The following is a 15,336-nucleotide window of genomic DNA, read 5'->3' on the forward strand; positions in this document are numbered from 1 at the left end:
TATATGATAAAACCAGAAACATTTACCTGGAAAGACAGTAAGCCTCTGGCTCTACACTATGTGGAATGCAGTTACTAACAATCATATCTGTGGATGGGGGAGGGTCACACTGGAGTTGTTGGAAGCTTAACTGAGCCCCAAAATCCAACATTAGTTAGTCTAACCTGAATCATCTCATGTGGACCAGGTGTATTTAATTAAACATATAGTATGAATACTAGGGAATGAAGTACACTTATATTCCAACAGTTATCCACTGGACATTACAAAAATAAAAGACATATATTTGCACACCAAACTCACAAGGAGAACTTAAGGAGACTAGCCCTGGAGTTCTTACAGCCATAATGATTCTTTTATCAAAGCCCCCTGGGGTATATTATTCTAGATTAAATAACCCAGATGTGCCAAAATGTTTTCCTGGGGAACAAGGAGACCTGGAGAAGACCAAGCCCTCTGGAAGTGGATGCTCTATCATGAAAGATGTCTGTTGATTTGTACAGAAGACTTAGGGGAGGATCTTTTGGAAAGGATGACAGATAGTTAGAAACTGGGGACACAGGTCATGAAAGCTTTAGCTTCTAGACTGCTTTTCCCTTGAATATGGGAGATTAAAAATATTTTCTTCATGTATTGTGATCTTGTTAGTTTTGGACTCCTCGGTAAAGCCTGATACGCACTGGCTATGGGTCAAAGCCATGCCCTCCCTCTATATAGATTACTCACTGGAGGTGAAATGTAATGAGTGTAGCAAAATGAACACATGTCTATTTAGCATCCCCTTGGTTATGGGGTTCCACTCTTTTCTCTGACAATGTGTACTTCTATGTAATCTGTTTTATAGTTTTAGCATGAAAGATCATGCTGACTCACAAATCTTTCCATTTAGTCCTGAGCTTAAATTCAACTTAAGACCTACTTGATCCTGGACTTCTTCACCTAGACTTACTCTCTCAATCTGCTCCTGGTCAAGTTCTTTACCTTATTTTTATTATTTATCCCACTACCTTACTCCATAAAAACATTAATGTTTATGTAGTAACTCAAGATAAACACAAGTTCTTTTTAGTATGTGTTTTCATGTCATCAAATACTTTCAATTTCATCTCTAATATATTTCCCAATTTCATTTCTTCCTCTACATCTCACTCTCATGCTGCCCCCATTCCCTCTCACTCTGTTCATTCTTCCTGTCTCTCTTCCCACCTCCTCAAGCCCCTTTCCATCAACATTATATTTCTATCCCAGAAATCAGCTTAAATGCAATAGAAAATTAAATACATAATAAATTTTAACATTTCTGTGTAGTTTATTTTTTAGCAAGTTTCACCAGCCAGTCCTTTTAGTTTTATCTATCTTTTCTCCCCCACTTTATTTTTTAACAATGTTTTTATTGATTTTAGAGAGAGGCATCAGAGAGAAACGCATCAATCAGCTGCCTCCTGCACGCCCCCCTAATGGGCATTGAGCCTGCAACCCAGCAACCCAGGCATTTGCCCTGACTGGGAATTGAACCAGTCACCTCTGGGATCATGGTTCCATGCTCAACCACTGAGCCAAACCAGATGGGCTCTCTCCACTTTAGTAATAAGCCCTATATCCCAGCACTCTGATATACTAGCTGTTCTAATATAACATACTAGTGGCCCGGTGCATGAAATTCATGCACATTAAAAGGGGATTAATTAGAGGAAATAATTTAATATTGCTATTTGCCCTTTCTCTATAATAGAAGTGTCAGAGATGAAAGAAAATTAGTAAAATGTATATGAAAAACTTCTGCCTATCAGAGTCTGGGGCCCACCATGGGACCCAGAGTCAAGTCCCTGCCCACCCACATGTGCCTCAAAATTGCGTGAAACCCAGACCCGGCTGTCCCCCCGCCCCATTGGGCTAGATCCAGACCTGGCCAGTCCCACCCTTGTCAAGCCCTGCTGGGCAGGGGCCGTAGCCTCAGGTCCCCTGGCCCAGTGCCAGGACGGGGGGCATGGCCTTAGGTCCTCTAGCCCAGACCAGGGCGGGGGGGGGGGGAGGGGGCATGGCCTGAGGTCCCCCATCAAGCCCTGCCAGGAGGAGGGTGCAGTCTCAGGTCCCCCAGCCCAGCACCGGGAGGGGGCGCAGCTTCAGGTCCCCAGTCAAGCCCCGCTGGGCAGGGGGGGCGTGGCCTGAGTTCCCCTAACCCAGCACTGGGGGTGCACCTTGAGGTCCCCTGTCAAGCCCTGCTGTGTGGGGGGCACAGCCTGAGGTCCCATGTCAAGCCCAGCCAGGCAGGGGGGCATAGCCTCAGGTCCCCTGGCTTGGTGCCAGGACAGGAAGCGCACTTGAGGTCCCCTGTCAAGCCCCACCTGGTAGGGGGCACAGCCTGAGTTCCCCTGACCCAGCACTGGGGGTGCACCTTGAGGTCCCTTGTCAAGCCCCGCTGGGTGGGGGCACGGCCTGAGGTCCCCCAGCCTGACGCCAGGGCGGGGGCGCGGCCTGAGGTCCCCTGTCAAGCCCTGCTGGGTGGGGGGCGCAGCCTGAGGTCCCCTGTCAAGCCCTATGGGGGCGGGGGAGGGTGTAGCCTCAGGTCCCTGCTGATTGCTCTTTAAGGCTCCTTATAGGAACTTGGCTTCAGCTGTGGGTGCAACCATCTTTGTGACGGAGTGATGGTCAATTAGCATATTCCCTCTTTATTAGATAGGATGCTTTATCTTTTGCTTCATGATTTTGTACACACTATTCCTTCTAACCAAAATATTTATTCTTTCCCTCTTTTCTCCAAATGCCAAGCACTTAATCATCCCACAAAATCAAGTCTATGTATTGATTTTGTGGGATGTTTCAGGAAGCAGCTTCTAACTTTTACCATAAGACCTTTTCAAAAAATACACTTCTTTACCTCCAAGCACTCTGTACACAACTCTATGGTCACATTTTTTTGGGGAAGGATGTCTAAACATATTTTTAACAGTATTTTGAGCTCAGATTGTTTTTTATATCTGTATCACCATAACATAGCACAGTACCTTGTACATAATAGTTGCTTAATACATTTTGAGTAACTAAAGAGGGAGCAAATCTTAGGGCCAAGACGTGAAGTATGGTCACTAAGAGTAGAATTCAAACCGCCGGTGGAGATATTTATTGTTGAACAGAGGAAAACAGCCACCAAATTCAACTGGCAGGCGTAGCGCACATGTGTACAAATGCTCTCTTCCTTAGGTAGTTTTCCACCAGGACAATAGGATAGAGGCATAGAACATCTCCTCACCGCATATCACTCATATTATTTAGGATTCACATGTATGTTTTTAGTCACACACAAGAACAGGATTTTCCCCTAAGGTTGCTAGTGTAGGCTTCCATGACATATTCTTGACACTTACCTACAACAAGTAATGATTCATCTCCCTGGATCGCACTCAGAGTCTGTGGAATATCTGGAGCATTTTCTGAAGTTTCTTTTATGTTCAGCAAGAATGGCTGAGACTGGACATGAAAGCTGTCTAAATACTCTAATCTACTTCCAACCCACTGGAATGCGGGCTTCACACTCTGTTCATTGTCATGAATCGTGATGCTGACAAGTCAGATTCATAACATTAAACACAGCTGATAGGAGCAACTTCTTCCTTCATCCATTGGGAAAGGGATGGGTGTTCTTCTGTAGATCTGAGCTTCCCCTGCCAATGTAAATGAAAAGGTAGAATAGGGACTGGAAGATTGACACTTTTTATTTCGTTTTCCCTGGGATAAACGAAATTCTTCCTTTCTTTTTTGTCTTGAGAAGTCCCTATCTTGTTTTTTTTTAAAGCTCCTTGCTGCGTTCCATAAATTCTATTCTGTCACTGCTCTGAAATTTGTTCATATTCTATTATTGGGTTGTTATTATCATGGCCTTTATTATAATGGCCTTTATTATAATGAATAATAATACTCTGTAGCTACATGACATTTTTCCTCTTGGATCATCTCATAAAAGAAATTAATCAAGTTACACCTTTAAGGAAAGCATTAAGCCACTTCACTGTAAACGCAAATTGTCTTTATTTACTCTGATTGTAATTGTGTACAGTTTTCTAAAGAGGCATGTTAAAATACTAGGGGAAATTTTAAATTGGCCACTACCTAAGCTGATTGACTGGTGTCCCCCAAATTTTGCAACGAGTGTGTTGCAATGCTAATTATGTAAGAAAAATAGATACATGCTCTCACAGTGTAACAAAAAGTTCAGTTCATATATTAAGTATTTATATATATAGTCTTTTCCTAATGTAATACACATTTTTAAATGTCAAGAAAAGTACCTGAACCTGATAACATTGAGCTGACTCTCTTTCTCTTGTTTTCCCTGCTGAGAACACTTGCAGGAGTCAATGCAGAAACCACAGACAGGAAATGTTTCTGACAACATCTCAGAATGTGACTTTTCATCATACCTCGCCCCTTCCCCCAACTGGCATAACTGTTACAGTTCCATTCTCTGCAGAGGGAAACAAAAAGAAAGTTAATTATCATATTTAATTTATGTATGAGGAAATTTCAAATAATATCTAACTATTAGACTTAGATTTAAATTAATTTTTTTGTTCTCCAGTGGAGTTTAGCTAAATACTCGGCATCCTACTCTCTCTCAAATTTTCTCTATCATTAGAAGAAAATGGGAAGGATATAAACAGGGAATTTCTCTGTCTGGAGTTATCTTTAGCCCCATCCACCTGCCATCTGTAATCACTGCTGTTTGCAGGTTCAGCGCCACCTGAGTCCACATCAGTGCAGTCAGATCTGGTAACAGATTATTTTGAAGATTGGAGAGGTTCCATGTACAGCCAGGCCTTTTGGATTATATCTTTTTACTTAGGGTCTCTGTGTGTCTAGAATCAAAGAAAAATAGTACTTAAAATGATAGCCATAATCATGAAGTATATACATGCTAAGATGACCTCAAAGCAATTTTTTCCAGATAAAACAGAGAGACAGTATTGATTTAGTGCTATTTGAGAAAAGATTCATAATTCAGATGTGAAAAAGTATGGGAGAGTGAGATCAAGAGTCACAGTGGTCACTTCTAATTCCCACATGCAGTTTAGGCACTTCTCTTTCGAATTGTGATTCACTGTGGTAGGATGAATACCAGTTCCCCAAAGATATCCATGTCTTTATCCTCCAAACCTTACAAATTATACTTTTCAGATCTAATTAAATTAAATGTTTTGTTATGAGATTATCTTGGATTATCTAGGGGCCCAATGTAGTTAAAAGGCCCTCCTTCTTAAAATGGAGGAAAGAGAATAAGAGTTGTAGAATGAAGGCCATGTGATGGCTGAAACAGAAAGAGACTTCTGAAAACACTACCCTGTTGGCTTTGAGAATGGAGGAAGGGGCCCTGAGCCAAGAATGAAGATGGCCATTGGAGGATGGAAAGGCAAGAAGATTGATTCTCCCCGAGAGCCTCTAGAGCAGTGGTTCTCAACCTTTCTAATGCCTCAACCCTTTAATACAGTTCCTCATGTTGTGGTGACCCCCAACCATAAAATTATTTTCGTTGCTACTTCATAATTGTAATTTTGCTACTGTTATGAATCGTAATGTAAATATCTGTGTTTTCTGATGGTCTTAGGCTCTACAGCAGCGGTTCTCAACCTGTGGGTCGCTGAGAACCGCTAGCAGGGTCGCCTAAGACCATCGGAAAACACAGATATTTACATTACGATTCATAACAGTAGCAAAATTACAGTTATGAAGTAGCAACGAAAATAATTTTATGGTTGGGGGTCACCACAACATGAGGAACTGTATTAAAGAGTCGCGGCATTAGAAAGGTTGAGAACCACTGCTAGAAGGAAGGAAACCTTGCCAACACTTTGATTCCAGCCAGTGAAAGCCATTTGGGACTTCTGACCTCTGGAACTATAAGATAATGCATTGGTGTTGTTTAAGCCACAGAATGTGTGGGTAATTTGTTATAACAGCAACAGGAGACTAATAGTTCCATTGATGAGGAAGGGAAATGTAGAGGTTTGAATCACATACTCTGGACCTGGCCCCTCTGAGTTTGAATCTTGGTTCAGTCATTTATCAGTTGTATGACTTTAAGCAAGTTATTTATCCTCTCTGTGACTACATTTCCTTATCTTTAAAATGGGTACACCTATATCACAGCCAACATTATAAAGATTGCATTAATTAGTTCATATAGAGAGCTAAGAATATTGTCTGTACAAAATAAGTGATCAATAAATGCTGGGTGTGTAAAGAGAATAACAAGAGTTAGTGTATAGATTAGGAAAAATTTGTCTCAGGTAATAATTAGTGAAAAGAATTTAAAGCTAATTTTATTTTATTGGTTTCCACATTGTCATATGAAGGATATAGATTCTATATTAGTAATCTCTCAATTTCCTATCAATTTTGATTTTCTGTCCATCACCATGCTGTTTACTACCTACTTTTGCTTTATTTCTTAGTTCATTATAGAGGAGACATTTGGCTTCTAATATCTAACTTACAAACTGAAATAATATATCTATCCACAGATTCTATAAAGTTTGTTAATACTGGGTTTTTACTCATTTTAACCAAATATTTTGTCTTAGACAAAGTATCAAAACCACTTTACCATTACTTATGAAACTCAAAAAATGGAAATATGAAACAAAAAATAATCAGATGAGCACAAAGTGATCCTTTTATCCAGGCCAATATATCATCCTGGTTGGTATGAGAAGGAAAAAAAATTGAGAGAGAGAGCAATCATTTTTTTTTTCTCTTAAAACTTTTAATTTTTAACAAATCATCCAAATTTCCCCAAGTAGTGAATATCTCTTTATCACAACTGTCCCCAAAACAAAACAGTCAAGGGCTAGTATTAGCCTAGGAAAAGCTCAATGAAGAATGTTGGCAGTGAAACAAGACAGAGAATCAAAGTATTGAGGAACTGAAAACCCAGAGAGATGCTGACCTTTTCAGTGAAGGGCAAGCGCGCTCCCAATTACTGTAGAAAATATGGCGTGGATTCTCTGAACATACTAGTATTACAGAAACATCTGGGCAGGAGGGACTGATTTTCTATCATTTGTTTTCATGATTTCTTTAAAGAGAATTTTTCATTTCAAGGATCACTGAAAAAAATAATTTTATATCACAATAAGAAGCCAGAATTATATAGAATTACACTATAATTGATATGAAGTAATCTAATCATTTTCTCTGCTTTATTTCCAAAAGTCATACTCAATTTGCTGTATTGTCACAGGAATTTGAAAGAAAGCAAAAAGATGTGAATAATTCTTTATTCATTCACTGAAAACTTATTTTAAATTACAATTGGCATTTAATAGAATATTAGTTTCAGGCTAGACATTTATATAACTTTGAGGTAATCCCCCAGTAAGCCTAGTGCTCACCTGGCACCATACATAGTTATTATAATATTATTGCCTATATTCCCTATGCTGTATTTTACATCCCATGACTATTTTATAAATGGCAATTTGTACATCTTAATCCCTTCACTTTTCACCCACTCTCTAACCCTCCTCCCATATGGCAACCATCAGTTTATACTCTGTATCTGTGAGTATTTTTCTGCTTTGGTTTTAGTTTTTTTGTTTTTTAGATTTCACATAAGTGATATCATATGGTATTTGTCTTTCTGTGTCTGACATATTTCACTTGACATAATGCCCTCTAGGTCCATCCATATTGTGCGCAAATGGCAATATTCCATTATTTTTATGGCTGAGTAATATTCTATTATATGTATGTATCACATCTTCTTTACTCATTCCTCTATCAATGGACACTTAGATTGCTAATATATTTTGGCTAAATTAAATAATGCTGCAGTGAACGTAGGGGTGCATTTATCTTTTCAAATTAGTGTTTTGGATTTCTTTGGATAAATAAATACCCAGAAGTGGGGATGCTGGGTTATATTGTAGTTCTTTTTAAAATTTTTTGAGGAACCGCCATACTGTTTTCCATAGTGGCTACACCAATTTACAATCCTACCAACAGTGCATCCTTACCATTGTGCAGAATGCCACGTTAAGTACTGTATGGCCACTGGAAGGTGTTAAAATTCCTTTGAATAATGGATGGAAAAATTAGAAAACATTGTTATAGTTGTTTACTATGTGGGAGTGTAGCAAAACAACTCTATGGAAAGTCTAAGGTAAGACAACAGACAACCTCCAAGCTGAGGAAGGTTTTGGAGACAGGTACCCAGAGCAGCTCCTGAAGAGGTCTTTTTAGGTCTGAAATTATGATAACCCACAACAAATATAGATACCATGGGTGGAATGTCTTGGGTTCTTGCTATTTTATTTTTGATGTATTTTCTTCCCAGTGAATGATTATCTCAGGAGTCAACAATTTTGACAGCTTTGACATATTTGTATTAATAGTCTTCTAGGAGAAATAGTCATTTAGAAAAACAGTAACTGCTACAAAATGGATTCGGAAAAATAAATACCCACTGAGACCCCTAAACCTCCATGTCAAATAAGAAAGAGCCATCAGTGAGTTTGCTGCTCCACTTGTGGGCCTAATCAGTCTGTGTAACCTTACAGGACGGACAGAGTAGTTAATTAAGAGTCAGGGGAGCTCAGTCCTACAGAGCAGAGAGCAGTTTACAGTGAATGCAGGGTGAAGTAGCTTATGGCCAGTGCTAACACATTAATCCCAATTCCGTTAACCAGTAGAGTTTAAAGAACAACAACATCTAAATTGGGCTTTGAATAATTGATGACACCCTCTGAACTATTAAAGAAAAATGTCTCATTCCTCTAGAAAGCCATATGCCTGTCGATAAGCTTCTTTTTTTCTCTGATTGGATATAAGCTCTCTCACGAATATTGTCTTTCCTCTGAAACATGACGAAAACTCCAGTAACAAATTTTTGATGGAAGGGCTAGATAACTGACATGTTTCAAAGAGGATCCCAGATTAACTAAACTGACATCAAAGAATCATGCCTATGATTTTATTGGACATGTAGGTACACAACAGGAGAGAAACAGAAATTAAAAATTAACTTTTTTGCTAAAGGTTGTTGGGTATGAGAGTGGGATAATGAGGGTGTCCACCACAACACAGACTTCGAGAGATAAAGGAAATGCTTTTTAAATCAATCAAAGGACAGCCAGGTTTTTGAAATATAGTGATTACAAAGGATCTTATAAAATAATTTATTGCAAACTTGTGTGAATCTTTTCCTCTGATTAAAAAAAAAAATGGTCTTTATAACCGTTGAACTCTGTCTAACCTTCAGAAAGAGTGTTTTGTGCAGAACTGGTTCTTGCCGAGCTATGAAACGGTGCATAATGCAAGTGACACTTCTGGATCAATTTTTCCTCTTCCTTTTTCTTGTGCATTGTAGATGTTACATCTCTAATAGTTTCCATAGAAACAGCCAATGTTGGACTTTTGAAACTGTAGTGGTAAGGGGGTGGAAGAGCAAGGAAGATGTTTGGGAATGATTGACCAGTGGATGTGTTCAAACAAAGTAAAGGATGCGTGACATTGAAGTGCTGGATGAAAGTACACACATTTCATAGGTGGAATAGGAGGTTTTACAGACTCGGTGAGTAATGGTTGGACATAATAAAGTTGCAAGTCAAAAGTCTGGATGTTAAATTCTTATCCTAAAATACATGCTGTTTGGAAATGTACTAGTGTACACAATGTCTCAGTCTTAATCTGTGATGCTAGTCTTCTAGCCATTACAGCCTTACTCATTATGTAAAAAGGAACAGCTAGCATTGGCGACGCATTCCTTTTTCCAATAAACATGTATGAAATGCCTATTGGATGCCAGGTTCTCGTCAAAGCATTCGGGGTACATCAACCAACAAAGCAGAAAATAACCTTTCATTGAGCTTACACTGGGATGGGGGTGTAGACCCTAAACGGGGGTAAATCTTATAAATTAATCTTGTTGTGTGGGGAAAAAGAGGGGAAAATTTGAGTAGGATAAGAGACCTGGGGTTTGTGTTATAATTTTGACAAGGGTGGTTGGGGAAGCCTTACTGAGGCAAGAGCAAAGTTGAGGAAGTACACCATTGAAATATCTAGGGGATCTCTCCAGGCAGAGACAGCGCCAAGGAGGAAGAGTGCCTGCACATTCCTGCTGCAGCAAGGATGCCAGTATGGCTGGAGGGGGAAGAGTAGGTTGGAAGATTGTAGGTCAGAGATGTACTGTCAGCCAGATCATTCGAGTGTTTAGGCCATTTGAAAGATTTTGACTTTTACTCTGCATTAAAGGGGAAGCCATTAGGTCATTGGTTTTCAAAGGATAGTCCCTTGACCAGCAGCACCAGCATCATCTGGGGAATTGTTAGAAATGCGAATTCTCAGGCCCCATCCCAGACAAAAATTTCTGTGGAGGGACCCAGCAGTCTGTGTTTTAATAAGTGCTCCAAGCGATTCTGATACATGTATGTTCAAGGTGGAGAAATGCTGCCCTAGATGATTCCAAGCAAAGAATGTCATGATCTAACTTGATCGTTTATCTTAAGACTACTGTGCATTGACCATTTGTAAGAGAGCCCCATGATTTATACTCCAAATGTGGGCCTTTTTTGTGTGAATAGAAGGGCAACTAAAAATAATTAACAGTTGTAATTTATCTACAACAGGTTATCAGCTGGGATTTTCCAGGGCAAACCAGGACATAGGAGACCACAAGGCACTCATTTATTCCATGACATATTACAGGCTTTTCTTCTAAAAAGAGATCTAGTCACCAAAACAGACTTCTACACATGGGAAAGAAGAGAAAGAGGAAAAGCATTGTAAAATGTGGCTTCCCATTCTGGAACCTTTCACTCTCATTAGCGACACCCAGCCTGAAGTTCACAAGGATGGCCCTCTCTCCCTTGAAAATATAGACAAGTTACCGTGCATATCTGAAATGATTTAAACTGAAGCTGGAGCCAGAATGGGATTTTTTTATGGAAGCCTGACCTTTGGTCTTGCTCATTTCATTACCAAGTATTTTACTGCTGACATTTAGTCTGGGCCAAAGTTTGTCCCTATGCATTTTGAAGTCATGACATTTCATCATGTGGTATTTTGCTTTTGATTAAGGTGCTATATAGCATCAGTTACCTTGTAAATTTAACAGTATTTAAATATTTTATATGAACATGCTCTGTTTTAAAAATGTGGCTGTATCTAATTTGATATTTAAATGAGGACTCTCTCAAGGGTGAAGTGTTGCTGTTTTGAAAGGTAGGCTGAGATGCATTCCAAACAGGCCCCAGGTAGACATCAAGCCGGAGAGTGTGAGCTGCAGCACCTAGGATCAGTGTCTCCTCCCCATGTGCTGTTTTCTCCCTATGACGCTGTGGGATACTTCACGTCTCAGGAGACCTCATTTCAACACGGCCAAACCACAGTTACAAAGTGAAGATGGCAATCTTCACTATTAATAACATTGCCTAAGGAAAATGTAAACTAACTAAAATAAAACTCATAATTGTAGCTTGAAAAGAGATTAAAGATTGAATCTGATGCTTCTCAAAGGCAGGCAGTCCACAGACCACCTGTGTAAAGGTCACCTAGAAGACACATTAAATATACAGACCATCACAGGCTTGCCTGCCAGACCTGCTGAATCAGGATCTCTGGCAGAGGTCTTAGAAATCTGCATTTTTAATAGGCACTCTAGGTGGTTTCTATGCACACTAAAGTTTGTGAAGCACTATGACATGCACAGTGTCCAAAAAAATTATTCAGGGCACAAAAGGTGAAGACAAGAACAATTATAATGTTAAGATAATTTTGTGTTTAAAATCTTTTTGGTATGAATGATTGTAAATTAAGGAGAAAGAGGGGAGAAAGAGACATACCAAAACCCAAAGGACTCACTGCAGCGAGCGGGAGGAAATGTTAAAAGCTTGAGAAGCAGCCACATAATTGCTGGGGGTGGGAGGTTTATGGCGCCTGCCTGGAGATCTCTTGGGACTAACTTCACATTGCTAATTTACAATCACATGCTGCATCTGTCACTTTTACAAATCAATGAAAATGCCCACCCTTTAATAGCATGGGGTGACTTGCAGTGGTTGCTAGTGTGGGCCACTCAGATGAGACCTTTCAGGATGTCAGGAAAGAACCTTGGTGACGCACATTAACACACACACACACTCCTTGATGTCACTTCCAATTTATTTTATCTTAAATTGTCAGCAAGAGGAAATCATGCCCATATTAATAACTAGATGTTGCATTTATGCCAAGAAAAATAAACCCTGCTGATAGCTCTGCAGACAGCTGGTTAGCTCTAAGTAGAGCCAAGAAGGGAAAAAGGCATGGCTTTTTGGTATTTGTGGAAATTTTATAATATTTAGGGAAGGGAACTGGTGGATGAATGGTTTCAATGTCTTTGTTTAAAAAAGGCATTTTGAAAAAAATAATCAAGATTGTCATTAAACATGATTTTTACTATAAACAGCAGAAAAATGGAAATACTATTAAGATAAAGTTATGATAAGTTTCAACCATCTGGGAATCTAATTATGTTAAAGAAAAAGGAACTAAGATATTCTTTTTACTTTTCTAAAGACAAATGAAGAAATTAAGATGCTTCTTCTATGAGTCTAATTCTGATCAAAAAGCAAGAAATGAATTGTTGATGATGAGAAGTGGTTATGTGGAAATAAATGCTGGCCATGACCAGACATGGGACTCAAATATTAGAAAGTAGATTTCAAAATTACTTACAGGAAAAAAAACAGGTTTGGCTTTTATATGAGCCTTAAAATAAAATGTTGCTCAAGGGGTGTGGTAGGAAAACGAACTTCAGTTTATACAATCTCCGTTCAAATGGGGAAGAAAATATTTGTAAGGGAACTGATTTAGCTGCACAAGAAGCTTTCTGGAGACTGGGAATATAAAAGAACATGTGGAGGAGGTGGGAGAAGGGGCGCAGAGCAAGGGATGGAAACAAAAGGGCTGCCTAGACTTGGAAGAACAGTGTCAGAAGGGTTAGAGGCCAGAGTTACTGAGGCTTGCGGATCTGCTAAAGACAAGAAAAGGCTTTGCAAGCTAAGTTCAGAGACAGACTCTGAACAAAGACAGGATAGGATCACTGCTGGGGGGAAACTGTGCCCTGTTAACAGAGGGCTGAAATGTTTACCAGATTATTGATTTATTAAGCTTTATAAGCCCTAGGCCAAGCACAGTGCCTGTCAACCATCAAGTATATCACACATGTTGAAGGAATAGATTGACGAGGAGTTCAGATAGTGAGAGCAATTTTTAAAATAGAAAAGTGGTAGAATAAATATGATTTTTATAAAAGAAATTTCAACACCAAGATAAAACATTCAATTAATAGAAGGACTTGGTTATTTTAAAATTACATATCTCTGCCCACTAAGAAGAATGACCTCCCAAGATGTCTAATCTGACATTAGAACTGTCATTAACTATGTTCAGAATCAAAGTGTAGAGACTTCAAAGATACTCTCAAAGCACTAATCTGAACTTTATAAAGGGAAAAAGAGATGGATTTTGGATATTACAGAACAGAAATGTGACTATTTCTGCCATAATTCTATAATGTCTTATAAGGCAGAGAAATTGGAGTGATTTAGATTAAAAATGATATTTAGAATTTACTAAAAAAGTGTAATTAAAAACTTGTAGGATTTATTTTTTATAGGATTAACTAAAGTCTATAAAGGAAATGAAATTGTCATTGTGATTCCAGTAGGACATCCTTTTGTACTTAGAAAAAAATTGGTGAAGAGTTAATTTGGTGACGAAACAAAAAATCCTATATAATAAAGAGGTAATATGCAAATTGACCCTCATGCCCTAGCACAAGATGGCCACCCCCATGTGGTCCAATATGGCCACACAAGATGGCCGGCAGGGGAGGGTAGTTGTGGGTGACCAGGCCTGCAGGGGAGGGTAGTTAGGGGCAACCAGGCTGGAAGGGGAGGGCAGTTGGAGGTGACCAGACTAGCAGGGGAGGGCAGTTAGGGGTGACCAGGCTGGCAGGGAAGGACATTGGGGGTGACCAGGCCGGCAGGGGAGGGCAGTTGGGGGTTATGGGGCCAGCATGGGAGGGCAGTTGGGGGTGATCAGGCCAACAGGGGAGAGCAGTTGGGGGCAATCGGGCTGGCAGGGGAGCAGTTAGGCATTGATCAGGCTAGCAGGGGAGTGTTTAGGGGGTGATCAAGCTAGCAGGCAGGCGAGCGGTTGGGAGCCAGCTGTCCCAGATTGTGAGAGAGATGTGGGATCAGGCCTAAACTAGCAGTTGGACATCCCCCGAGGGGTCCCAGATTGGAGAGGGTCCAGGCTGGGCTGAGGGATGCTCCCCCTTCACAGTGCACAAATTTTGTGCACCTGGCCTCTAGTGGATTTATAAATTTCAAGCATTCTCCAATAGGACCAACATGGAATGAGATATTTCCAAGCTGTGCTGTATGAGTCTGTGTTTGGCTTTGTTTTGTTCAATGTTTTGATCAATGTTTTGAATTTAAAAAACAAACAAACAGAAAAGGTACTTATAAAATTTGAATATGACACAAAGCTGGAGACAAAAATAATATTTTACTGCCAGTCCAAGCAAGATGGCATATACTCATTGTCTTAGTTTGGGCTGCTATAACAAAGCAACATACTGGGTAGTTTATAAACAACAGAAATTTATTTCCCACAGTTCTGGAAGCTGGAAGCCTGAGAACCTGGCGCCACCCTATTTGGGTTCTGATAAGGACACTCTTTCAGGTTCCTCACTGCCTTCTCCTCACTGTGTCCTCCCCTGTAAAATGGGTGAGAGAGATCTCTAGGGTATCTTTCATAATCCCATTCATGAAGACAGAGCATTCATAACATAACCACCTCCTAATGTCCCCCACCTATTAATATTATCACATTGGAGGTTAAGATTTCAATATTCAAATTTGGGAGGACGCACACGCTTAGTCCATAACACTCATATCTTTGTTCACTAAGTACAACTACATACTCTAGAAACAACTCCAGCGACAAGCAGAGGAGAACTCCAAAAGGTGGTGTGGTCGCCCAACACAAAGATGTCCACATCCTAAAACCCAGCATCAATGAGTATGTTACCTTACATGGCAAAGGGACTTCACAGATGTGATTAAATTAAAGAGCTGGAAATGAGGAGAGTACCCTGGATTATCTAAGAGGGACCCTGTAATCACTAGGACCCTTATAAGAGTGAAGCAGGAAGATCAGCATTAGAAAAGGAAGACTGTGCCATGATGGAAGCAGAGGGAGTTTGAAGAGGATGTGCCGCTGGCCTCAAATATGGAGCAAGGGGCCACAAGCCAAGGAATGCAGCCAGCCAGTAGACACTGGAAAAGGCAGGAA

This window comes from Plecotus auritus (assembly GCF_963455305.1).
Source record: "Plecotus auritus genome assembly, chromosome: 7".
Taxonomy (NCBI): Eukaryota; Metazoa; Chordata; class Mammalia; order Chiroptera; family Vespertilionidae; genus Plecotus; species Plecotus auritus.